Source organism: Solanum tuberosum, unplaced genomic scaffold (genome assembly GCF_000226075.1).
Source record: "Solanum tuberosum cultivar DM 1-3 516 R44 unplaced genomic scaffold, SolTub_3.0 scf00067, whole genome shotgun sequence".
Taxonomy (NCBI): domain Eukaryota; kingdom Viridiplantae; phylum Streptophyta; class Magnoliopsida; order Solanales; family Solanaceae; genus Solanum; species Solanum tuberosum.
The window spans coordinates 1,543,788-1,571,462 of record NW_006238991.1 but is presented as its reverse complement, the minus strand read 5'-3'; positions in this window follow the sequence as shown (position 1 = coordinate 1,571,462).

Genomic DNA, 27,675 nt, shown 5'->3' with positions numbered 1-27,675 from the left:
AAAGTCATATGCCGATGTTAGGAGAAGAGATCTTGAGTTTGATGTTCATGATTGGGTTTACTTGAAAATTTCACCCATGAAGGATGTAATGAGGTTTGGTAAGAAAGGGAAGCTTAGTCCCCGTTATGTAGGCCCATAGTAGATTTTGAGGCGTTTTGGTAGGGTTGCTTATGAACTTGAATTGCCTAGTGAATTGACATCGGTGCATGCCGTTTTCCATCTCTCTATGATACAGAAATGTGTTGGTGATCCGAAATCTATAGTTCCCTTAGAAGGTTTGGGAGTTAAGGAGAATATTTCTTATGAGGAAGTTCCGGTTGAGATTGTAGACCGGCAAGTCAAGAAGTTGAGAAATAAAGAAGTTGCTTCCGTAAAAGTGTTGTGGAGGAATCACCTAGTTGAGGGTGCTACTTGGGAGGCTAAGACCGATATGATGTCCCGATATCCTCATCTCGTTCCTTATACTCTTACTCTATCTTGAGTTATTAAGTTACTCATGGTATACTCTCTTTGGTGTCATGTGCCTTAGATATTCCCATGATTTCCTTATTTATGCATGTTCATGAAAAAGCTTAAGTTTTGAGAAAATGTCAAATTTATTGACTTTTACATGGTTAGGTGCATTTGAGTATGAATTGCATATATACTTTATGATATGATGTTTTGAACATGCTTTAGCTTGGAGTTGATGTTTCCTCCTCGGATATGTCCATTAATGTGATTGTATACATGTTGGGCTGTTAAGTTAAGATCCTACCTTTCTTATGATGTCTTGACTCTCATTCGAGGATGAATGTTCCCAAGGGGATATAATATAACACCTTGGATTCGGAAAGAGAGGAAATTTTAGATTTTTCAGAAACCTGGTGCCATCACCGATGATACAGTTCACGGACCGTAGGTGGATCGATGGTCTGTCGATGGTGGCCGTGGTTGGAGAGTCGATTTTCCAAAAATGTCAAGTTTTCTATATTTTTCAATGATTCACCAGAACGGTCCGTAGTTCAATCCACGAGTCGTAGATTCGTCGTGTATGTGAGTTCCAGACTTAGAGAGAAAATTTAGGTTCAAAAGTTGAGATCCACGGTTGGGATCAACGGACCGTCGTTGGACCCACGGTCCATGGACGAGGTCCGTTGATCGAGGCCCCAGATCCCAGACTTTGATCCAAACGACAACCTAGTAGGATGGTCCGTGGATTGACCAACGGACCGTCGGTCTGGCCGTCAGTTGGTGTTGGCAGTTAGTTTCTAGGGGCAATTGGGTCTTTTCGTAATTATTTTATCCTTCTACTGTGTCGTTTTACCCTTCACTAAAACCCCTATATAAGTGTTTTAATCACCAAATTTCCTCAATTGAAATCATTTTCTCAAATTTTAAAAATAAAAACAAGTCTTCTCTCCAAAATATTTCTCTCTCTAGAAAGCTTGAAGAAGAAGAATTCAACCTAGGGTTTCAAGTCAAGTCTCCTAATCCTCCATTGAAGTTATGAAATTGGCATTGAGGTATGATTGTTTTCACCCATGGATTCCTTCCATTTATGGAGTTTCCAAATTCTCATATTTTCAAAGTTAGAAATCCCCAACTAAGTTAGGGTTTTTCCTCTATGTTATTGGTTCTCTTGATTATTGATTTAAATGATTGAATTATGATCTCTTAAGCATGAATTGATGAAATTCTATGGTTTTATGATGATTCCCAATGAACCCATGTAATTCCCATATTTTCCAAGTTATGATGATATGATGTGGGTTTTGAATTATGAAAGAAGAGATTATGAAATTAAGCATCTTCTTATGGAATTTATGTAAATGTTTTAAGGATGCTTTGAGAGTGAAGTATCAATGATGATGTTGTTGTTGTGTTGTTGAAAGGAATTTCTCATATATATGAAAGCATGATTGTGAAATGTTTTCTTACCTAAAAATGGCTCCTAAGGTTCAAAGACTTTTCTCACCTAAAATGAACCAATGATTAAGGAAATTATGCTAATGTTGAGGCAAGAGGTGATTACCCATGCTCTCTATTGAATGACAAGAGGCGATTACCCATGTCATGTGAAGTAAGGACAAGAGGCGATTACCCATGTTCCTTTAAGAGCTAAGATGAATAGGATTAAACTTAGTACCGAGTGGACAAGTGGCGATTACCCAAGTCTCATAAACTATGTACCCACATAGGATTGTTTAGATAAATATTATCTAGTGGATCCACAAAAGCTAGAAGTTCGTGGTCCTTACCTTGGCAAATAGGACAACTCTTTTCGGTGTGGGAGACACCGGATTCCGTGTTGCTAGCTCGCATGGTCTTATATGTCAGTTAAAACTTCTTCCCACAAAAGATAAAGTTATGATGAACCGAGGTTACCTCAAGAGGTATCATAAGTATGTTTTAAGATGATGTTCATGTGCATTAATCATGTTTTATGGCTTATGGTTTCTAACTCTAATTAAGCATGTTTTAGCTTGATCATTGCTTACTCATGAAAAGTTCCGTTTTAGCATATTTTAAATGTTTATGTGCCTGGCTATCATACTTGTTACATATTTTTGTACTAACACATACTCTTGCCTACATTTCCCTAAATGTAGGGTCTGACAGTCAGGGTTCTCAGTTTCGTGTCTAGAGGTTGATTTGAGAGAGACTTCGAGCTTTGGTGAGTCCTCATGCTTCGAGGACGGATGTTCATTGTTTTTCAGTTTTCCTTCTTACTTTCATTTTTGGACATGATGTCTGGGCTAGGCCCAATTTTAGTCTTATCTACTAGATGGCTAATGAGACAAGTGTTTAGACTTCCGCTTTACTTTTATAAAACTTTTGGACTTGAAATGTTGTTCTTTATCTCTTTTGTTCTATTTATTATGTTATGAACGCTAAGTGGCTTGTATGGGGCCTCTCGGGGTCCTATATGCCATGTTACGCCTAAGGGTACCTTTGGTCGTGACATGCTGGGAAGTTGGGCAAATATGGCATCAAATTCAGACCTCAAATGGTCCTAATACTATTCTTTGAAGACTTGTATTCTAGAGAATTAAGGCAAAACTTGAATTGAATCAAGGAATTAAAGCAAGAATCAACTTTATTAAACAAAATTGAAGGATATTACCTTCGAATCACTTGAAATGGTCAAGAACAGAGGAATGTCACCATAATCGAGCTCCCCGATCAATGGTTTTTGTAAGAAAAGAATGAGGAAGAAAGGGAATAAATCCCTTGCGATAACCTCAAAAGCGGTCACGTGGCCGTTTAAGCAGCTATCGCTTTAGCTATCAGCTGGCCGCAAAAGCAGCCCAACTCTAGGAGGTGCCTGCTGGAAAAGTGGCCCCCGCCCCCTGAAGCCCTCTCAAAAGAGGCTAAAGCCATGACACCGGTGACTCAGCAGTAGGAGCACAATTCTCCAAACTTCAAATGGACCCTCAGAATTCATCTGGGTCCAAACAACACAAACGAAAAGTGTTACCCACTCTTAAATGACATTCCAGAATCAAATGAAATTGACGGAACAATCAAGAGAGGTCGTTCTGTTTGAATGTTGACTCAAGCCAATACTTTGAAGGCAAACAACAACCAAAACGACAAATGCCACAAAATCATTTTAATCACCTCGATACCCAAATCAGAGGTTGTTCTAGACTTAATTTGGCATTCTAGAGCTAACGGTGCTGACAAAATTTTCATCTGAGCATGTTTACCAGAAATGTTGAGCAAATTCAAACTTTGACCAAAACCTAAAAGTGGAACGGCCTTATGGCCCAAATTCGAAATGACAACATCAAAACCTAAACAGACCATCCCACTAGACCAAAATGATCCTTCGGAGCTGATGGAACTGACAAAATCCTCATCCTACATTAGAATCTTCAAATGTTGACTAAAGTCAACTCTTTCATACCATAAGCCTCAAAAATAGAAAAACTCCCAATAACTCTTCCAACTCCTCGGGAAGCATGCCAACCAATCCAACACTACACAAAAGCTACGAGAAGGGGTAAAATAGTAAAAGCATGCAAAAAAACATAAATGACGTCAAGGTTCATTATATTTAGATTGACGTAGAGCTTGATAAAAATAGTTATACCAGAATCATGTTATTTTCATTAGATAAAAATGTTGTATTTTATTACTAATATTGACTTTAAAAAGGTGTCTACTCAGGTATAGGTACATGTACATATGTAAGGAATGATAAGTTGAATAATCATCCTTTTTTGTAGTTGGTTATTGAAATTCGGGTGATTAATACTATTTTATTCAATATGTTCTATTAGGGATATAGTGTGTGTTAGTACAAAGCAACCCTTAATTTGCTGAGATTATGACCATCTCCATCTTGCCTTGTTTAATATTCCTAATTAAAAAATAATTGTCCTACTCCATTAATGCTATTTTTCATTTATTCTCTTTTCTTACTTTACATCATGTGATTTTTCATTTCTGTTACTTCTTTTGTTATTATTTTTAATTGGATGAATAGTCAGTTTTCAAAATTGGATCTTCTCTTTTTATTCGTCTAGATTTCAAAATAGCACTTACAATACATATGTTACTATGTATAATAAGTATAAAGTTTGAATTTCCTATACAAATCAAACAATAATCTGTCAACAATAATGTGAAGGAAAGAAAATATGTTGTTATTTATCACAAATTTGTTTGACAAAAAAAATAGTTTATACACGTCAAAATATTATAACTCTGCAGTGTCCAGAAAATATCCTATTCAAGAAATTCCTTTTGAATTATTACTACAAGAGAATCCCATATACATTAAGCAAAACAAATAAAATAAAGGGAAATTTTGGTAAATAACCACTATAATAAACTTAATTATGCTCTATAGCTATAGTTTGCATATTTACGGGTTGTAACTACAGTTTAAGCTTCCTCATTTATTTAATTCATGGGTACATTTGTATAATTGAATTAATTTTGTATAAACTCGAAGTAAGGAATTTATACAAACACAAGCATCTGAACTTTAAACAGTTATACAAATTATATTATACAAAATTGCATTATACAAAAGTTACACAATCATATTATAAAATTTCGAATTATACAAACGTGCAAATTATACAAACTCAAAACCCTAGCCCACGTAATTATCACTTAGTGTTGGTCGCGAGTGATAATTAACTAAAACTATAACTATGATGACTAATTAACTAGTATATGTTTGCTTAACCATGTAATTTTTCCTAAAATAAATGGATCAATTCTATTTTGCCTGACCCGCTCTACCTTGTTAAAAAGATTCAAAAATTAATTTTTGTTCTACGTCATCCCATTAATTTATTCCCTTGTCCTACCTCATTATATGATTACCCATCCTTGCCTTGCCCCAGTACATCCCTAATAACTCAATTCTTGACATGCTAGGAAGAATTCAAGATGAAAACTATGTTGTCACGATTAAAAAAACTCGAGCTATGATGACACCTATCATAAGCCACCAGTAGGTAAGCCAATCCATATCCTGAAATAATAAGTAACATAGTTATTGGGTAGAAATAAAAACCATAGAGGAATTTAAAGAAATTTTAAGATACTTAGTGGAAAAGAGAGAACAATAATATATACAAAACCAGAAGTACAAAATCCAAACTCACTACTTGGTGGTCAACAGTACAAAGCTACTATACGAGTACAAGTCCCAAAAGTACAGACTTGTCTCAAAAATAAAAAAGTATTCAAAAATTATATATAGAAGGAAATAGGTTAAACTAGGACGTCAATTGCTCACCCTCAGTCTCTGAAGATCCGCACAGCTAGTTAAATCAATGGTGACGACCGGTGCTCGGATCTTCATCAAGAAAAGAAATGTAGAGTGCAATATGAGTACCAAAAATGTTAGATACCCAGTGGACATCACAGGTCGAATGAGCTTGAAAATTGAAGAAAATAGTAAAAAGTGAGAAGTAACAACAACTAGAGGTCACAAAACGAAATGGTAATGAAAAACTTAACTATATAGCACACGAGTCTAGTCAATGACTAAAAGTAAAAAAATAGCTAGCTATAATCTATTTGGACCCCCATAAGACCAAAAGGTAAACTCATGAACAATTGAAAATAAATAACCCAAACAGACCCCCATAAACCTGATGAGTACACAAAATAGCTAATGAAACTACTAGCTAATTCTAGGAGTATTCCAGAACTGTAACGGCCATCCACAGACTCCAACCGTGGTAAAAGGCAACCCAAAGAACCCCAAAATGAACCACCACATAAAGACTCAAACTTGACTAATAGTAGTGTGCTTGGACTCAAACCGATCTTAAAGAGAGGCATAAGTCCTTGAACCAAGGATGGCAAGCATGCACATAGACCTCGAACCACGAATAATAATCAAGAGGGCGAACCTCAAACCGTGGATAATACACTCTAAATGTCTTTAAATTCCTCACTCTTTATCATACAAGATCACATCGTAGAGCGCAACCATATTTATAAGTCTGCGGGACCCACTCCAGATCCAAACCCAAGACTCGATCCAATATAAAGCACAAGGCTCAAAATCACCAATTGACAATTTTGAGTCAACTCGCAAGGAAAATTATGGATGAATGGTCATAAAATATTAGTTTTCACCCAACTAAGGATCATTCTATCTGACCCAAGTCAATTGTATCAGTCTATATGGAGCTAAGTCATCTGAAAAACATTGGAGAATTTCTAAGGCCTATCTCCTCCAAACGTAATCTAAGATAATCACTAGCCTACATCTAGGCTAAGGATAGGAACAAGCTACCAACAACAATGCGAACAATAATATATATACACTACAAATCATGGAACAACCAACACCACTACATTATGTGTGCTTAAACTTCCAAAAACCACCCAAAATACATCTAAGACATGAATTCTAATAACTAAACATAATTCAAACTACAAATCCATCCTGATTCTAGCTAAACAACATGAATTCACAATCACAAGCTTAATCAATAGACCGGTAAGTCGTAGCCTAGCACAAAGTTGATCGCACATGCTCTAAAATCCTAATACTAGAGCTTTTCCCTTTTAAATATCATGCCTCAGAAATCTGAAAGTCAAAAAAGGAAAGGAAAAGTTCAGTTTTTGGAACTGAAGCAATGATCTATGAGTCCCATATATAGACCGTAGGAGGTTCTACATGCCGTAGAAGGTGATTTATAGTCTGTGGTAGAGTTTTTGGAAAATGTCAAGTCTAGTAAGTCGATCTATGAATGAACATGACAAAACATAGGGCATTCTATGGGTTGTAAGAGGTTTCTCTAGAGTTGATTTAGAGATTTAATTTGAGAACTCACAACTATAGAAGAAATTGATCGGTCATATTTGGTTCTACGGGTCATAGGAAATACTTGTAGAAGGGATCCAGATTTAGTAGAGTTGGACTTAAATTGGGTTTTATGGAAGGGATCTATAGACCATAAACTAAATAAATAATCATATAGATGTCTCATGAGAAGTTTATTGAATTTGACGTTTTGAAGTTTGTTCTACGGTTGACTAGTACATGTTGTAAAAAGTCCTACGGACCACTGGTCAAACCCGTAGATCACTTTGGCCGTTATTTTTTAAGGGTATTTGGGTGTGTTCCTATGTATTTAATATATATACTTTATCAATTTTACCCTAGTTCTAAGTCTTATAATTAACTTTTAATTCCTAAAACTATCTAAACCCTCTCATTCTCTTAAATTCTCAAAACCCATCCAAGTTCATCCTCTCCAATTCTCTCTCAAGCTTAAGGAAGCAAGCTAGGGTTCCAAACTTCGAATAGCCTTTTTTATTATTTCTTTGATAGGTTTTGATCATCAAGGTATGTGTGAATTCACCAATGGATTCTATTCATCCATTGGGTCCCAAGAAATCTCAATCCATAAAAGTTAATTTCACCCAATTATCTAGGGTTTCATGCAAATCTATATGGGTCCTATTTGTTGATTCAATTTCTTGATTTCAATATTATTATGAATGAATTGATTCAATTAAAATGTTTTCAATTCATTCCATATGGACCCATGCTTTTTACTTGATTATGATGATGAATTTATGAAGAAAGCTCATGAACTCTGATTTCTAAAGCTATGCATGTCTTATGAAGAATGATGTTTTATGAAATAAGAATGTGTTTGAGATGAGTATAAATGAATTGTTAAAAAGTTTTCTCACATATTATGAATCTTGATTTAAAAGAGCCACTCTATAATGACTTTATGATTGGATTGGTAGTTTAATTATGTCTTTCCAAGTATGATGATATGAATATGTTTCTGACTAATTCCATTGGGATTTAACTTATCACCGAGAGAACTTTGAGGTTAAGGCTCAGATAAGGTAGTCTCTAGTAACAAACTCTAGTTACAAACTACATTCCCATCAGATTGTATAAAATAACCTAGCCAGTGGATCCACAATAACATGAATAATATTATACAAAGTTCTACCTTAGCAAGTAGACTCTCCCTTCTTGATGTGGGAGTTAGATCGGATTCCATGTTATAGCTGACATGATCTATTTTCGATTATTCAAAGTTGTGTTAGATGGTTTGAGACAAAGTGTAGTAAAGACTTCCGCTTGCTTTTATAAAAGACTTCAATTGTATGGATAAAGTTTTTTAAATTTTCTGTACTTTACTATTATCTTATGTTCATGATATGCTAAGGGCTTGTATAAGGCTTTTCAGAGTCTTGTACACCGTGGCACATCTAGGGGGTACTCTTGGGTCCTGACACTCATGACCTTGAGCTTGCAGCAGTAGTATTTGCTCTAAATATTTGGAGACATTACTTGTATGGTGTTCACGTAGATGTGTTTACAGATCATAATAGCCTCCAGTATTTGTTCACCCAGAAAGCGTTGAATCTTCATCAGAGGAGATGGCTAGAATTCCTCAAAGACTATGATATGAATGCTCTTTATCATCCGGGTAAGGCCAATGTAGTAGCTGATGCTCTTAGTAGATTATTTATGGGTAGTGTAGTACATGTTGAGGAAGAAAGGAACGAATTAGTAAAAGAGGTTCACCGGCTTGCTCGTTTAGGAGTTGGTCTTACAAACACGTTAGATGGTGGTGTGATAGTTCAGAATAGATCTGAATCTTCATTGGTAGCGGAGGTTAAGGTAAAACAAGACAGTGATCCTATATTGCTTCAATTGAAGGGTGAATTTCATCAGCAGGAAGTTGAGGTTTTCTCCCAAGGGGGAGATGGTGTGCTTCGCTACCAGGGTCGCTTATGTGTTCCTAATGTGGGTGAGTTGAGGAAGCAGATCCTTACAGAAGTCCATCACTCCAGGTATTCTATTCATCTAGGTGACATAAGATGTATCGTGATCAGCGGGAAGTCTTTTGGTGGAATGGCATGAAGAAGGATATATCAGATTTAGTGGCTAAGTGTCATAATTGTCAGTAGGTTAAGGTAGAACACTAGAAACCAGGAGGTATGACTCAAGAGATTAACATTCCTACGTGGAAGTGGGAAGTGATCAAGATGGACTTCATTACACGCTTATCTCGTACTCGAAGAAAACATGATTCCATTTGGGTAATAGTAGACAGGAGCTACTAAGTCTGCTTATTTCTTGGCTATCAAGACTACAAATTCGACGGAGGACTACGCCAAGCTTTACATTAATGAGATAGTTAGGTTGCATGTGGTTACATTGTCTATCATCTCAGATAGAGGTCCTCAGTTTACTTCTCATTTTTGGAAATCATTTCAGAAAGGTCTTGGTACTCAGGTAAATCTCAGTACTGCATTTCATCCACAGATGGATGGTCAGGCAGAATGTATCATTCAGACCTTAGAGGACATGTTGAGATCTTGCGTGATCGATTTCAAAGGTAGTTGGGATAATCACCTACCTCTCATAGAATAGGCCTACAATAATAGTTATCATTCTAGTATTCAGATGGCCCCTTATGAGGCATTATATGGGTGTAGATGCAGATCTATGATTGGTTGATTTGAAGTAGGTGAGACAACATTGATTGGTCCAGATTCGGTTCATGAAGCTATGGAAAAAGTTTAGCTCGTAAGAGATAGACTTAAGACAGCCCAGAGTCATCAGAAATCCTATACAGTTGTGAGGAGAAGGGACTTAGAGTTTGAGATCGATGATTGGGTTTTCCTGAAGGTGTCACCTATGAAGGGGGTGATGAGATTTGGCGAGAAAGGGAAGCTCAGTGCCAGATATGTAGGTCCTTATAGGATCCTTAAAAGGATTGGTAATGTGGCTTATGAGTTAGAGTTGCCCGCAGAACTAGCAACAGTCCATCCGGTCTTTCACATTTCCTTGTTGAGGAAGTGTGTGGATGACCCAACATCAATAGTACCATTAGAGAGTGTGGTTGTGAAGGATAGTCTCACTTATGAGGAAGTTCTAGTTGAAATTCTTGATCCTCAGTTTCGAATGTTGAGAAATAAAGAAGTCGCTTCAGTGAAGGTTTAGTGGAGGAGTCAGTCCATAGAGGGAGCTACTTAGGAATCAGAAGAAGCCATGAAAGCCAAGTATCCTCATCTCTTTCCTTCCGATTCCGTTTCAATGTGAGGCAATAGTTCCTCTCCAGTCTCATAGTTTACTCTTGCATAAATTCAGTCTTGGTATCATGTTCCTTCTGTGTTCTTGCATTTTCAGCATATTTGCATGTTCTTGGAACTGAGTTCAGTCAGATCTTAGGTTCTAGTACTTAGTGGTAGGGTTTGCAGCTATTTCCCTCCATACTAAGCTAGTTTAAACTTCATTCGAGGACGAATGTTCCCAAGGGGGAGATATTGTAACACCACAGAACTTATCAAACTAGAACAACAGAAAAATAGGTGAACCACGATAGGGTTCACAGACCATCAAAGGAACCATGGTTCGTCTACCTGTCCGTGGTTCACACCAAACCAGAAGTGGTGTACCATAGACCTTCATGGGTCATGGACCACCACATGAGCCGTAGGGAGGCTAGTGGAAGCCAGATAGAACTCACCAAGCTCAGGCATCAGAACACGGAGCCCTTCACGTGATATGGTCTTGATGACGGGCCGTTGTGACTTCCATGATGCTGTGCCAGTAGGGCCCTAGCCCAAGTGAAGGACCACAGTGACCTTTACAGTCCGTGATCCTTCACACGGTCTGTGAAGTGGACCGTAGAGGTAAGGCCCAATAACAAGTAGCCACTGACCCATGAACCACGACCCACTTGACGGGTCGTGGCCCCTTTGATGGTCCGTTAGTGTCTCCGTGGAAGGGTCCTGTTAGTTTTTAAGTAGGGTTGTTTTGGTCTTTTCCCATATGCATTGGACACCTAAACTATATTATTTGATCCCTAAACTACGTAATTTTGGTCAGATTAAGCCTTGTAACTTAATCAAATCTTTCCTTAATTGATTATTCTCCAAAATCAATCTAAATGTAGAGCGAGAGAAGAGAAAAGTGTCGACCAAACCCTTCCAAGAACACTGTAAGGTTTCTCCAATTCCATCCCCGAAATAGAAATATTTCTCCGTGAATTTCGTTACCAGGTATGTGGGATTTCACTAGTGGGTTAATCCACTAGGTCCCTAGAATTCAGTCAGATTCTTGATTCTCTATCTCTTGTCTAGACCTAGGGTTTCTAGAACATTAAAGAATTGTTCTGATTTAGCTGATAGTTTTCTTAATCAGATTATCAGTTTTCGTAACATTGTTGCCTGGTTCCTTGCATGAAACTTAGAACCATAGTTATGTAGATTTGTTTAGTTCATGATTATACTAGCTAGGTCAGATAATAGATATACATGCCTCAGATTTCGAATGATTCATTATCTGTATTTAAATGTTGCATTTTCAGTTAGCATGCCAGAATATTGAGCTATCCAGTATATTTCAGTTTTGTTATATTGTACACATTTCCAGTAAGAAATAGGCTTAACACAGAGTTAGACTAGGGTTTAGCGTACCTATATAGTCCCAAAACTACGTGCCCCCATAGGTTTATAAGTCCCCTATGTGGGCATCATATTTAGTGATCACGCCATTCATGTGCTTATACCCCTGACAAGGTATATTGGGTCCTCTCGATTGGGCATATACATTGGACTCCGCGTTTAGCTCATGTGGTTTTATGTCGGTTAATAGTAGCTCCCACAGTCATACTTTAGTGCATTTGACCAGGTTTTCAATTATAGTTTAGTATTCAGACTCAACATGTTATGTACTTGGTCATTGCATTCAGTCTAGTTCTCTTCAGTATATTGCAGTATTTACATTCATATTTAGTTATATCATTGCTCAGTATGCTTTGTTCAGTTTATATGATTGTTTAGCTATAATCCATATCCTGCATGCTCAGTACATTCCAAGTACTGATGCACTCTGTGCTACATCCTTTCATGATGTAGGTTTAGGTACTCATCATCCATATCACGCGTAGATCGATTCCTGATACATCTCAGCAACATGTTTTCCCTTTTAGTCGTTTATTTCAGTTTCAGTTTTGCTAGAGTTAGCTGGGGGCATGTCCCAAAAATTCTAGTCAGTTAGTGGCTTTTTCAGACTTAGTTTAGATTCAGCTTTAGTTTTGAGTGATTTTTCAGTATCACTAAACTCTTATTCAGTATTTATATATTCAGACGAGTTTTGGGTAGTGCCCACTATTAGTTTTCTCATATTTTAACCTTCTATATAGTATCTTCTGTTAAGTTGTTTAAGTATGCTTATGATATGCCAACTCAGGGTTAGCTTGGGGTCATTCGTGATCCTAGGTCCCGTCTTCACGTCTAAGGGGTAGCCTCGGGGCGTGACACCGAGATTTGTTTTGAGACCTCAAAACTATAGAAGAAGTTGATGGGACATAATTAGTTCTACGGGTCGTAGGAAGCACTTGTAGTAGAGATCTAGACTTAGTGGAATTTTTTACTTAAACTTGGGTTCTACAATAAGGGTCTACGGACCATAGACCAAACGAAAAATCGTAGAAACATCTCGTGGGAAGTTGATTGAATTTTGGGTTTCTAAAAGTGGTTCAACACTTAACTTGTACGGGTGGTAGAAAGTCCTACGGACCGTAGGTCCAACCCGTAGGTTACTCCAACAATCATTTGTTTATGGTATTTGGGTCTTTTCCTATGCATTCAATACCTAGCCTATGTAATTTTGACCCTACTCTAAGTCCTATAACTACTTTTCAATTCCTAAAACTAACCAAACCCTCTCGTTCTCTCCTATTCAAAAAACCCATCCAAGTTCAGCCACTTTATTTCTCTCCCAAGATTAAGGAATAAAGCTAGGGTTCCAAGATTCAAGTCCCTTTTGTTTCTCTTTCTTTTATAGTCTTTGATAATCAATGTATGTCGGAATTCACCAATGGATTCCATTCATCCATTGGGTCCCAAGAAATGTCAATCTCCAAATGTGAATTTCACCCAAGTATATAGGGTTTCATGCAAATCCTCATGGGTCCTATTTGTTATGATTCAATTGCTTAATTTCAATCTTATTATGCATGAATCTATTCAGTTAAAAGTTTTTCAATTAATTCCTTATGGACCCATGCTTTCTAGTTGATTATGATGATGAATTTATGAATAAAGCTTATGAACTTATGAACTATGATTTATGAAAGTTATGCATGTCTTATGAAAAATGATGTTTTATGAACTAAGGATGATTTTGATATAAGTAGCAATGAAGTATGAAAGTGTTTATTAAATATTATAAAATCATGGTTGTGAAAGGTTGTCTCACATATGAATAAATCTTGATTTAAAGGAGCTACTTTGTAATTACTTTATGATTGGAATGGTAGTTTAATTGTTCCTTTTCAAGTATAATGACATGGATATGTTTATGACAAATTTTGTTGGGATTTAACTTAGCTCAGAGAGAACTTTGAGGTGGAGGCTCAAATAGGGTAGTGTTTAGTAGCAACCTCTAGTTCCAAACTACGTGCTCCCATAAGATTTTCTTAAATGATCTAGCTAGTCAATCACAATAATATTAATGATATGATACGGAGTTCTAGCTTTGCAAGTAGACTCTTCCTTTTCGATGTGGGAGTTACATCAGATTCCATGTTATAGCCCACATGCTCTATTGTACGTTGAAGCTAGTATCCTACAAAATGAACTAAGTTACCTTAAAAGGTTTTATGAAAGATTTCAAATGATTTTCAGTATGCACTCACCATGTTCATGATTTATGATTTATTTCCAAAAGTTTTACTATGTATTTTAACTTGGTCATGCATATCATGTTTAAATGTCCTCATATGATTATGTTTATATTTTCACATATTTCCCCATACTTAGTACATTCAATATACTAAAACATACATGTGCCTACATTGTTTCATAATGTAGGGTCCGACTCTCTCCCTCCTTCCGCTCGTGGCTAGCTTGGATCTCTCTTGTGCTTTTTGTATTGGTGAGTCCTCATACTCCTAGGGCAATACCACAAAGACTTTTATGATTTCCCCTTTGACTTTGTATGTGGTGTATGAGTTACATCCTAACCACTCTATTGATATTTAGAATAAAATGTCAAGAGTTAGTCTGATTCTGTACTTATGTTCAAAACTTCTCAAACGATATGAGACATCATACTTAATTTTTTTGTACTTCTATTATATTTTATTGTATGCATGTCAAGTGTCTTGTGTAGGGCCTTTCGGGGTCTTATCCACCATGTGACGTCTAGGGTGTACTTTGGGTCGTGACACGAATGGCTTTGGATCTATGTCACACTATTAAATAAATGATCACCACATCAATACATACATTTAAACACCAAAATTGACATAACTGAAGACAAACCAAAAAATGAGTCAAAAATAGAATTATGGGACTCACATTGTGAGTTACAAAATTGACTCCATCAATTGGTCTAGTTGGCTCAAGAAGCTTGTGCTCCAAAATGCGCACAATTCAAGCTCACAATACACCAGAAACAGATCATGCAATAACTTAAGCTAAAATCCATTATTAACATTTACCAAGGGAGGTTTAGAATGAGAATTTACCTCCTATGAGAGTCACCCACAATTTCCTATGACCCCAATGATACCTCGATAAATTTGCGATGATTATTCAAATCACCCCAAACAAAGCATTAGAACTCGAGATATCACTTTCTCAAATTAGAAGTTATGATGAAATAAGACTCATCTTTATTTAAAAGACCCGTCAAAGTTCTTCATTGTTATCAAGACGTCTAGGGTCACAATTAAGACTCACCTAAAAAAATTGCGCTATGATCACACAGGTCTAACCTCATGATCACACTGACCAAAATGGTAAACACCCATGAAATGCTCATTACGACCATCACCAACAGGTCACACGACCACGATAAGTAAGTGAAGTGCCTTTCGTTATTCCAAAGGCCTTAGTCACGACTGTGATAAAGGATTTCACTTTCACCAGATAGTGTTGCAATAGCTAGTACACCAAGACTCATAATTCTTTGATGGGGTGCTCAACATTCGTTTGGAAACCTATGCATAGAAATGAAATATGCCACCCCACCAATTTTGACATTCTCGACTTTCTAGAGATGTCAAAACTTTCTACCTAGGTCATCTTGATGAAAAGTCAGTCCGACACTCAAACTTGGTTTTATGCAAAATTCCATAAAGTAGCTTGGAATGGGTTGGGAAGCCTTGGAATCCACACAAAAGGCTCTTCTATACCAAATCGATGTTCCAGAGCTAACAAAATCGTCACAATTAAATTCTGATGCCATCTACCTCAAGATTTCACCAAAGTCTACCTTTCAAGTTTCAAAAGATCCAAAATTTAAACACTTGCACTAAAACCAAATGAACTACAAAGTGACCGAACTGTGAGTCCCAACATGTTTCCCCCTTTTTTAGCCTTATTCTCGAAACTCCTTATATTGCTAGTTCATATTTATATCAACGCGTAACAACAAAGATACATCCTAAATAACCTTAACATACAATTTCAATGATTAAGTAGCCAAAAACCAACATCAATGTACTATCAAAGACAAGGAAAGTAGTAAAAGACATCTTCACGCCCAAACAAGGAAAACCAAATCTAGTTTAAACATATCCAAAGAGGTAGGGGGAGGGGAAGTGTCCTATTCGTCCAAGAGATCCCATAGGGTCCGCTTGCCTATCTATACCTTGCTCAACAAGGAAAAATCATGAAAATCCTTCAGCTTGAGTGTGGTAAAATGCTGCTCGAGGCAACACATGTAAAGATGACCTTAATGGCCTTCCAAATCGTGGACATTATTAGGTAGTTCCACTCATGGTTCTTTCTTCTCTTTAATTTCATTTTAGGCGAAGCAGCTCATTATCCTTGGCAATGGTGGGTTGAATTGTATTTCTGGAAGTGGTTCCTCTATATGATCTCCGAACACTAGATAAGTTCTCCTCCAAACATCTAAATGAAGATGCGTGCTGGGACTGGGAAGGAGGGACATCACTCTCATCATCATTAGAATAATCCTCCAAACTTGATTCTGATGCGACACGACTGCTCCCAATTCCATCTACTCTCCTCCTCTTCCACTTTAGAGGTGGAAATTTCCTCACTAGTAGGGGGTTGAATGAGAATTTCATATCCTCTATGTAATTAGTATCATTATTGGGTAGCCCTAATCATTTTCAAAGCATGGACACAAAGATAAGAAGGAACATCCCCTTCTCGCTGGCCATGTAAAAGGCCTTCAATTCAGACACTATCCGTGCTCCCATATTTAGTTTAGTCCCCTGATGGCACATACCACATTTAAGCTCTGTGGTAGGTCACGTTAGTAAAGTTTCCTAATAGACGAATCCTTTGTCTAGTGCCAACCACCTCCGTGCCTCTACAAAAAATAAGCACTAGTAATGCTCTATGTAGTGGGCCAACTTACCTTACCAGGTTCTCCTCAACGATATGTGAATCCTGCAAGAACCTCATATTTATTTCCTTCATCAGCCTGAAAAATATTATTTGGAATTTCCAGCACCCCTAGAACCTCATTCACAATGTGAACATCAATTATCACATCCACCTCTCATATGCAAAGGGAAGATTGAGGGGAATCCCAAATTACGATTGAGAGTAGGGCATAGAATTCCCTCATCCATCCTAAAAAGGAAACGTAGGGAGCCTTGATCAATGAAAGGCAACAAAACTCATTGCTCTGGCTGTAAAATAACAGTGTCTTCTCCTCTATCCTCTGCATATAGAAGAAACTCTCGAAACAAAAGACCATCGAACGATAATGCATAAATTATTCCCACTATCTTTATCAGGGAATATCACATAAGGGTAGGTTTGTTGCTGATTGGGAGCCATTTGAGTTATGAATCTGCAAATGCATGAGTATCAAGTTAGAATTCGTAAAAATCTCCTAAAAGAATTTCTGAAAGAAAAATCTAGTTTTCGCCGAATAGGGGGGTGACTTCCCAACAACCTCCCGCTATAAAAGGGTTGCACCCCGATATGCCAGGTAACTAGATCGAGAATTTTTCCGCTATATCATTCTCTGCCATAACAAAAAGCAAGGCCAGTATAGTGACTTTCATCATCCCCAATTGCAAGGGGTACGTCAATGGTGGCCCTTGGCCGAAAATTCACATTTTTATCAATTTTCTTGGAGATAAATCTTTCTAAAGTACTCTACTATCATAATATGCAAGAATATGGGCATTTGAACTCCTATATCATGCCAGAATCTAAGTTATTTAAGAATAATCCTTTTCAACATCCCCTGCTTAATTCAGATCCATTTCAGTCCGATTTTGTTTGGTAATCCTTACACCCAGAATGGTGTAAAAGAGTTGTAAACATAAGGGGAAGCTCCATACTCCAATATATTACTCAATGAAGAGAAAAATTTCAAACTTCCAATATTTAACACAAAAACTCTATTCTACTTTGGAAATTCTAGTATGAAATATTATTTATGTCCATAATGTAGTATAAAGAGTAAAGAACATATTGGTTACCTTAGTTTTGACTCTTGGATGAAGTGAGAAGAAGAGAAAAAAAAAGTGAGTTCGATAGAGTGTATGAGAGAAATGGGAATGAAACCCATTTCCCTCCCCCTTATTTCATTTCTGATCCGCATCGAGTTGCTATGGTGGATGGGCATCTTCTATAGTGGTGTCCAAGTTGGTTGGTTGGGGAAATTTATTTCTTACAATTTTGCACATCTAAATTTCTGCTATATCTGTATCCTAGAGTAATTGGGGTGTTATAATGTTAGAAGGTCTGTGAATTTTCAAAATTTGTCCTCGTCATTTAAGGTTTGGTGGTGGTCTTTCGTGATTGGTCTCTCTTCCTCTCTACCCTTAGTTTCATTTGAGGATGAACGAGGGGTAAAGTAGTATCTATTGTAACAACCTGATCCATTATTATGGAAATGCACCTCATATAGAGTCCCAAATATTTCTTGAAATTCAGTGCCAAAATAAATTTGGGCCACACAACAAATTATTAAATTTTGTACTAATATAGTCTGATATCATCCCTCCATAGTGGAAAGCATCCTACTATAGTGACGCGCTATAGTAGGAAGCCTCCCGCCATGGTGACACTGCTATAGTACCTATAGGTCCGCTATAGTAGGGTTGACAAAATTAGAATCTAGAAAGCTCGGGGTCTTTTATTTTTCTTCCCTCTTTTTTTTGACAAACTAGACAAGGGTTACTTTAAAATTCCCCTAACCACTTTATGCCTGAGAACAATATAGGAGAGGGATATCTTCATAGAGAATGGTAAGACCTAATGATTTCTTGTCAATGTTCATCGAGATTTACTCCTAAACAACAAGAAGTTGCATTCATATCCCTTCCACACCTGTTTGGCACCTAGGCATGCTAGATTTTCTTAACTGAGCAGTTTTACCTGTATTTACCATGTAATATCTTGTAGACTATAGGGAAATTTTATGTATAGACCTTTTGACATAGAGTCTAGATGGTTGAACGTATTGTTAGTTATAGTTAGGCTGATGATGGAATTGATTAGTATGGTTGGCTTTATGATGTTTGATGAGTCCACAATTTGGACTCATTTAGGGCTTTATTTTGATAGATTTAGTGTCCTCAAATGCATATTTTGTCTCAATAACTGATGAAAAGCCTTGAGTTTTAGGTATTTGGAGTTTGAGGCAAAGCATGGACACTACTTGGCAAAAAGGAACAAGGCGGCTGAAAAGACGAAGAAAAGAAGGCATGAGATCGCCTAATGCATTAGGCGAGTCACTGAATGGACTTAACCTCACCCAAAGTTCCAGTGCGCTGAGCCCTGAAGGAAAATATCAAGTTGGTGATGAAAGGAAGCAGTCGGTGCGTCGCCGAACAGATCCGCGAAGCAACACCATACCGCCCAATGATTCAAAATGCAAGAATGCTGAAGGCAAAAGTTGAAAGGCGATAAACTAGACCAAAGGGCGGATCGCCGAGTGCATCAGCGATCCCAACTAACTGAGCTGAGTGGTCCTTCGTAGCACAAATTTTTGAAAACTATAAATACCCATTTAAATCTGTAGCTTAGTATCAAGTTGTAGTGAATTATTTTTGAGACTTAGAATATTTTTCAGTTTTAGTTCCTAGAGTTTTTGGGAGACATTATTCTTGAGCTTGAAGGTTTTGATGGTTTTCAATTCCAAGAAATTGGAAGTGGGTATCAAAGAATCTTCATCTTAGACGTGTTTAAAGACATTTTCTATCATACCCATTGGATGGAAACACTCTTTGGTATTGATTTCTATCCTTTTTTCATGTCTAGCTAAAACCCCAATTCTTGGGGTGTGATTTTGTGAATATGGGTTAAATTTACTGTTGGGTATTGCTCATTGATAGCCTATTTGCTATTTAAATGTGATTTCGTTTAGTATTTGTGTTTGAACTTAATAAAATTGTAGTTGCAAATACGATTTCAGCTTCGTGTTTTTGGCTTGTCGATAGAGAGGCTTTAAAACCAAGACTACTAAATCAATACCATGTGGTTATTGGGTCGTTGTGGGTTCAGCTTGAGAGAGTGAATCCTAGGCCTTTTCCCACACATTCAGCTCGAGAGAGTGAATGGGCTAAGGCGAAGGCTGTGCTTAATTGCTGCAACTTGGTGTTCGAGAGAAACCGAGTTGAATCGGGGTAAGTTGTTTGAGAGAAAATTTACCCCCACTAAAGTCTAGCTTAGTTACAAATGTTCAACGATTTACTATCAATAGCATTTACCCAATTGTTTTGTTTATCCCATATTCCTATCACATCCCAAGAATCCCGTCTCCGTATTTCGCATCTATATTTTTTGCTGTTTTAGTTTCTTAGTTGCATACAAACCCCCCATTGATAATTGACATTCGTGTCACCTTTAGATTTAGTATGTTTTTATTCATAAATATTTATAGTTATGATTGATTAGAACTAATTTTTACTTTTCTATTTGATTCTCTACTACTAACCGCTCCCTGTGGGAATGATCCCAATCCTTGGTTGGGTTATATATCTATTCGCGATCGTTGGCACTTGAACTGGAAGTAGTGTCCTGATACGTGAAGTCAATGTTTGCTAGGTGTTATTCTGGGGAAGATAACTATGGTTAATCAGATTGTGATCAAGGAATTTTCATGAAGAAATTTCCTAAAGTAAGTGACGGTTGGCTGTTTTTTCCCGTTTATGCTACATATCCTTGTTATCTGCGTGATTAGTAATGCATGCAAGATATGTGATTGGGTAAATCAGAAAAGATATAATATGAAATGCAGATGTTGTCAATCGCATGCAATGAATGTACATGTGTTATTATGATTCATTATGGTTGTGTTGTGTTAGGAATATATATCTTTCTTCCTAGAATCGGGTGCCATGCCACCACATATATACATATTCATTATTTGATTGGGTTACACTTTGTGTTGACCATCCAGGTCATGAATTCCTCTCGTTTTTGATCATTTTAGCGTCAAAAGCTTTCTTGTAGCGACCCCAAGACATTTATGACTTCATGGGAATTTCAATTTGACTGCCTGGTTAGTTGTTTAGGTTTTGTGCATGTTTCCATGTTTTGGAGATCTGTAAACTTGAATTCTTGACTTTAGTGAAAACTTTAAGTCGACAGCCTCTAAATGCATTTCTGACAGTTCTATAACCTATATAACATTAAGTTTGGTTTAGAAGGATCCTCGATGCAAATATTGAGGCTTTTGAGCTCACTTCAAACCACCTTAAAGAATTTGTCTTAAAACAAAGCTTAAGTGTGGGTCCCAACTTTTCTCAAAATGGCCTCAGTTAGAAGTTCTAACTTCTTTGTTGAGTCTAGAATGCCAAATTTTGTTGGGTAGTATATCTCGTTTAGGCACACGAGGTTTCAAACCAATCTCGAGCACCCTAGCGGAGTCTTTTGGGACTTAGCTAAATGTTTTGATACCTCATGCTGGTGAAACACGATAAGCAACTCTGACATTGCTGAAGCAGTCGCCACTTTAGTGGCTAGGGATCTACTTTAGCGGGCCAGGCTAGCAAGAGGCCAGGAGCTTATACATCACTGGCTTCATTTAAGCAATCACCACCTTAGCGGCTAGGGACCCGCTTTTGTGGTAGCTGGTCTGCATGGCTAGGCCGCTTTAGCAGTCAAGCTACAAATTTTCTGGTACCTACAGGTACTTAAGCCCAATTTTGAAACTCATTTTTTATAAGTTGTTTTGTTATTTTATAGAATTAGGAGCTTGTTTTCTGGAGATTTTCTATTGTCTTGTGGATATTTCTTAGAGGATTGCTTTGAGAGTTTAGGTGAGTCATTCCTTGCGCATTTAACTCATATGTCACTCCCCTTTCCTGTTTAAGCTTAATGGTGAAATTTTTGCCCCCTCCTTGCATGATCTATTCTAGCTGCTTGGTTGGCTTAGATTTTGCCTGTTTTCAAGGCATAAATCCTTTGAGACAAATAAGACCATTTGACAGAGTCAATTTTGAGATTCCCAATATGGGTCTCACAATTTTGTTTTTGGTTTTTTATGAGTCTGTCTACTATCTTTTAAATTTTGGTGTCTAAATGTCCATAATGATTTTGTGACCAATATTTTGATAGCGCCATAGAGATAGAAGGTTTTTAAAAGTGGTACTATCGCCGAGTTCACTTTTCCCAGAGCTGGCACGCTGTAAATTTTGGTGAGCTGAAGTACCACTCGGCGATTCACCGAGTAGTCTTGGCAATTGTAAGCTTTTCCGCTTCTTTTTGCATGGTAATGTCCTTACCTTGCTCTTTTGCCTTCATAGTTGCAAATTAGCTCTTAAACATCAGTTTAGAGCATAAAATAGGCATTGAGGACACTAAAACCATGAATATTAAGCCTTAACTGAGTCAAAATCCCAGACTCATCACTTTATCACACTAACTCCTGAAAAAAGCCCAAAAACCACAAACCAATCATCAAACTAGACCAAAATGGCCCTTCTAGAGATAATGTAACTAATGGAATTCCGATCTGACATCCGAATTTCCAAATGTTAACTAAAGTCAACTCTGGCAAGCATAAAGCTTCCGAAACTCAAAACTCAAGGAGCGTTCCACCCAACCTAGCACCACACTCAAGCTATACAGAAGCTGCGGGAAGTGGAAAAACAGGGAAAGTACACAGAAACACAGAAATGACCCCTGAAGGTCATTACGACAAACAACACTACAAGGACTTCCGTCCGTGAAAGTAAGACAAAGGCAATACATAAAGGCTCAAAAAGATGAGGATACCAAGTTTGCATATCAAACTCGGTCTCCTAAGTAGCCTACTCGACCACACGGTGTCTCCACTAAATCTTCACTGATAAGATCTTCTTAGACCGCAGCTATCTAACCTGCCTGTCTAGAATGGCCACATGATCCTCCTCAAAACTCAACGTCTCATCAACCTGAGCCGACTCCCACTAAAGCACGTGAGACTCATCAGGAACATATGTCCTCAACATAGAGACATGAAACATAGAATAAACACTGGAATGAGCTAGAGGCAAGGATATCGAATAAGACACCTCTCCTACCTGCCTCAGAATCTCAACAGGACCGATAAACCTTTGGCTAAGTTTGCCCCTCTTAAACCTCATCATGCCCTTCATGGGCGACCCCTGCAAGAACACATAATCACCAACCATGAACTCTAAAGCCCGTAGCCTCAAATCCGCATAACTCTTCTTCCTACTATGTGTAGTACGAAGTCACTGCTGGATCACATGGATGTTATCCATAGAATCTCTTAATAAGTCGGTGTGCCATGGACTAACCTCAAAAGCGTCAAAACAAACCACTAGAGAACGAAGCCTTCTACCATATAATTCCTCGAATGGTGCCATATGAATGCTTGAATGGTAGCTATTATTATATGAAAACTCTATCAAAGCAAAAGACTAGTCCCACTGGCCACCGAAATCAATAACACAAGCTGTAGAATATCTGCCGCAACCTAAATAGTGCTCTGAGTCTGGCCATCAGTGTGAGGGTGAAAATTTATGTTGAGCTCAACATAGGTACTTAACTCCCTCCGAATAGACATCCAAAAATGTGAAGTAAACTGAGTACCACAGCCTGAAACGATAGAACCAGCACTCCATGCAAATAGACAAACTCGCTACGGTAGATCTGAGTGAACCTTTCTGATATGTAAGTAGTCTTAACTGGTGGAAAGTGAATTCACTTGGTAAGTCAATCAACAATCACTAAAATAGAATCAACACCTAGGAAAGTACACGGCAAGACTACCATAAAGTGTATGGCTATATGCTCCTAGTTCAACTCTGGAATGGGTAGCTGCTTAGTCAAACCACTCGATTTCTGGTGATGATACTTCACCTACTGATAGTTCAAACACCTAGACATAAAAGCTGCAATGTCTCTCTTCATTCCACACCACCAGTAAAGCTGCCTAAAATCACGATCTGTCTTCGCAACAATGGGATGAATATAATACCTGTAATAATAGGACTCACGAAGAATCAACCCATCAAACTCACGAATTCTAGGAAAACAGATACAACCCTCAATCCTCAAGATGCCCCCGGATCTAAGGTCTCCTTACTAGCTTCGCTGCTAAGAACCTTGTCCTGAATCATCCTCAATTATGGATAATCAAATTGATGTGCCTGAATCTTCTCCATCAAGGAAGATCTAGCATCTACATAGGCAAATACTATGTTAGGCTCAAATATATCAAGTCTAACCATAGGATTGGATATAGGGATGAATATCCAAAGCCATAGGTCACTCTCCAAGGCTAAGAAAGCCAAACTCCACATACTCACTGCCCTCTGGCTTAAGTAATGTGCTACCACATTAGCCTTGCCCGGATGATAAAGGATCGAGATGTCATAGTGCTTCAGTAGCTCAAACTACCTACGCTGTCTCAAATTAAGGGCCCATTGGCTGAAAATATACTGAAGACTATTATGGTCCATGAATACTTCGCAGTGAACTCCATACAAATAGTGTCACCCAATCTTCAATGCAAAGACTACTGCTGCCAATTGTAAGTCATGAGTGGGGTAGTTCCTCTTGTGAATCTTCAGTTGCATGGGAGCATAAGAGATAACTCTACCCTACTTCTTCAAGGCACAACCTAGGCTAACACGAGAGGCATCATTGTAAACCTTAAACCTCTGGCCCTCAACATGAAGATTCAGAATTGGTGCTGAAGCCAACAAGGCCTTGAACTTCAGAAAGCTCGCCTCATACTCATCTAACCAGTGGAATGGAAATCCTTTTGATTCTATTTAGTCAAGGGCACTGCCATAGAAGAAAACCCCTATACAAAACATCTATAGTAGCCTACTAACCTGATAAAATGACGAACCTTAGTAGGAGAGGTGGGCCTGGCCCAACCACGAACTACCTTAATCTTTGCCAGATCCACCATAATGCCTTTCTGTGATATTACATGCGTCAAGAATGCTACAGACTCAAGCCAAAACACACATTTAGTGAATTTGGCATACAACCAGTGCTCTCTGAAGGTCTGAAGTACAATCCTTAAATATTTCTCATGCTACTCCCTAATCCTAGGGTTGACAAAGATGTCGTCGATGAACACTATAACAACTGTGTCCAAATAAGGCTTCAACACATGGTTCATCAACTCCATAAATAATGTTGGGGCATTAGTCAACCTAAAAGGCATGACTAAGAACTCGTAATGTCCATACTCGGCTGGACCTGCCTTTCCAATAAATCTATGGCTACTCAGAGGTAGTCTTAGGGATGTCCGCTGCCCTAATCCTCAGCTGGTGGTAGCCCTATCTCAAGTCAATCTCAAAGAATACCATTACACCTTGAAGTTGGTCAAATAATTTATCAATCTGTGGCATGGGATACTTGTTCTTGATGGTCACCTTACTCAGCTGCTTGTAGTAAATGCATATACGCAAGGTACCATCCTTCTTTTTAACAAACAAGATATGAGCACCCCAAGGAGATACACTCGATCTTATGAACCCCTTTCCCAAGAAGTCCTAGAGTTGCTTCTTAATATCCCTCAACTAAGCTGGAGCCATCCGGTAAGGCTGAATAGAAATTGCTGGAGTACATGTCTCAACATCAACCCTAAAATCAATATCACGGTCAGGAGAAAGACCTGGTAGATTGGTCGGAAACACATCAACAAACTCTCTCAACAAAATAATTGACTCAAGAGAAGGAGTGTCAGCACTAGTATCATGGACATAAGCAAGGTAATATAAACACCCCTTCTCTACTAACTGTCACTGTGTGATAAAAGAGATCACACCCCTCGGCATATGACTACAAGAACCGGTTCATACAATAGGAGAAATATCATGCATGCAAAAAGTAACAGATCTTGGAGAAACAATCCAAGACCACATGATTGATATACCGTGAGTTTATGATATTTCTAATACATTTCACTTACAAGTTGTGTGTGTCTAGGGCCTTTTTATATTGGTTTTTATGTGTTTTTATCATGTTTTGCAGGAAAAATGTTCAGGCGCGGAAGTATAGAGACAGCTGAAAGAAATGCAGAAGAAGGGCATTCACGGAGGTGATCTACAGACCGTAGGTCTATTTACGGTCCGTAGGTGATGACCGTAGATTAGCAGGCAAGGTATGGAAGACAAATCCAGGGAAATCTGACCAAGTGTGGAACCACGGTGTCCATTGACGATCCCTAGGTTGATCTACAGACCGTACTGTTGATCCGTAGATTGATACTGCGAGGGTTCCAGTGCGTGATTTTTTTAATATTCTAAGTATGGAGCTACGGAGGGGATTAACGGACCGTAGAGCGATCTACGGTCCGTACTGCTAGTCTGTTGTTTGCTTCAGAGAAGCTGAATTTTTGGAAGCTGAAATATTTTCTAAGTCCTGGCTGACGGAAGGGACTTACGGACCGTAGATCCATCGATGATCCGTAAGTCAGTCTCGTGGATTGAAGACGCGTACCTGAACAAAATTTCCTTAATTTGTTTCTTTTTTAATTTAGGATTTGTTTCTATAAATAGGGCATGTAAACCTCATTTTTGGGGGTTAGACATTATTATTCTAGTTTTACTTGGTGACTTTGGAGATAAAATTGCAACCCTAGCAATTATTGATTTCCTAAGTTCGTTTTGTGATTTTGGTTTTGCAATTCAAGTTGAATTTCTGGGTTTATTATACTCTTTACGTAATTTCATGATTTCTTCATCTAATATTATGAAGTGTGTTCTTGCTATTATGGATAACTAAACTTCACAACTAGGGTTGTGGGATCCATGAGAGATTAACAAAGTATGAATAGTAAATAAGTAATTCTTGAATAGTGTTTTGCATGCATTGATAATTCTTTCGTTTAGAAGTCTTTTTAATGAGTGCACGCGTTAGAACTCGCCTTGTTGCTAACTTGCCGGACCAAGTCAACAAGAAAAGAATTATCAACATAGATTTAGTGTGATACTATCTAATAGGCTAGTGTCGATTTGTGCAAAGCAATAACTAAGCCAAACATCGATTATGATGTCTAATATGAGGTAAAGGTAAGGGTTAGTAAGTTATCCACACGTAGCCGGACCAAGGTGCGGAATGAAATTCTCTAGATGCCGGACCAAGGATTTAGAGATACCTAACTTATCACTTTGCATGTAATTCACTAGAAAAGAATTGTTGTTATTAGGATTACTAAGTTATGAGCTTGTGGTGAACACGTATACCCTAGTTAATTTTCTCATCTTGATAACAACCGAAATAGACTTTTGTTTACTGCTTACTTACTGAATTCTTACGATTTGTTTTACAAATTCCCCCCTTTTATTACTTGTTTCTGGAAGTACTTTGGATAATTGAATATAATTGTTGGTTAAAGTAAAGTCTAAACGATTTTCCTCGTGGGATCGACCCCAACCTACAAGTTGGTTTCTTTACTTGATAACGATCGCTTATACTTCTTTAGGGAGGTGTAATTTGAGCGTATCCAATTTTGGCGCCGCTGCCGGGGAAACTGGCATTTAGATTAACTTTTAACTACATTATTGAACGTTAGTCAAATATTTCCTAATTTTACTTTTTCTCGTTGTTTTTGTCTCTCTCAGGCTTCGACTCTCGTGTATGCCAAGTAGAGCCAAGGCGAACCACTTACTCCGTACGATCCAGAGTTAAATAGAACTTTGAGAAAAATGAATAATCAAGGACTTCCAGTTAATCCTATCGGAGGAAATCTAGATGAAGAGTTGAGGTACAACAACAGATGGTAATTGGTGGGGACAACCAGGG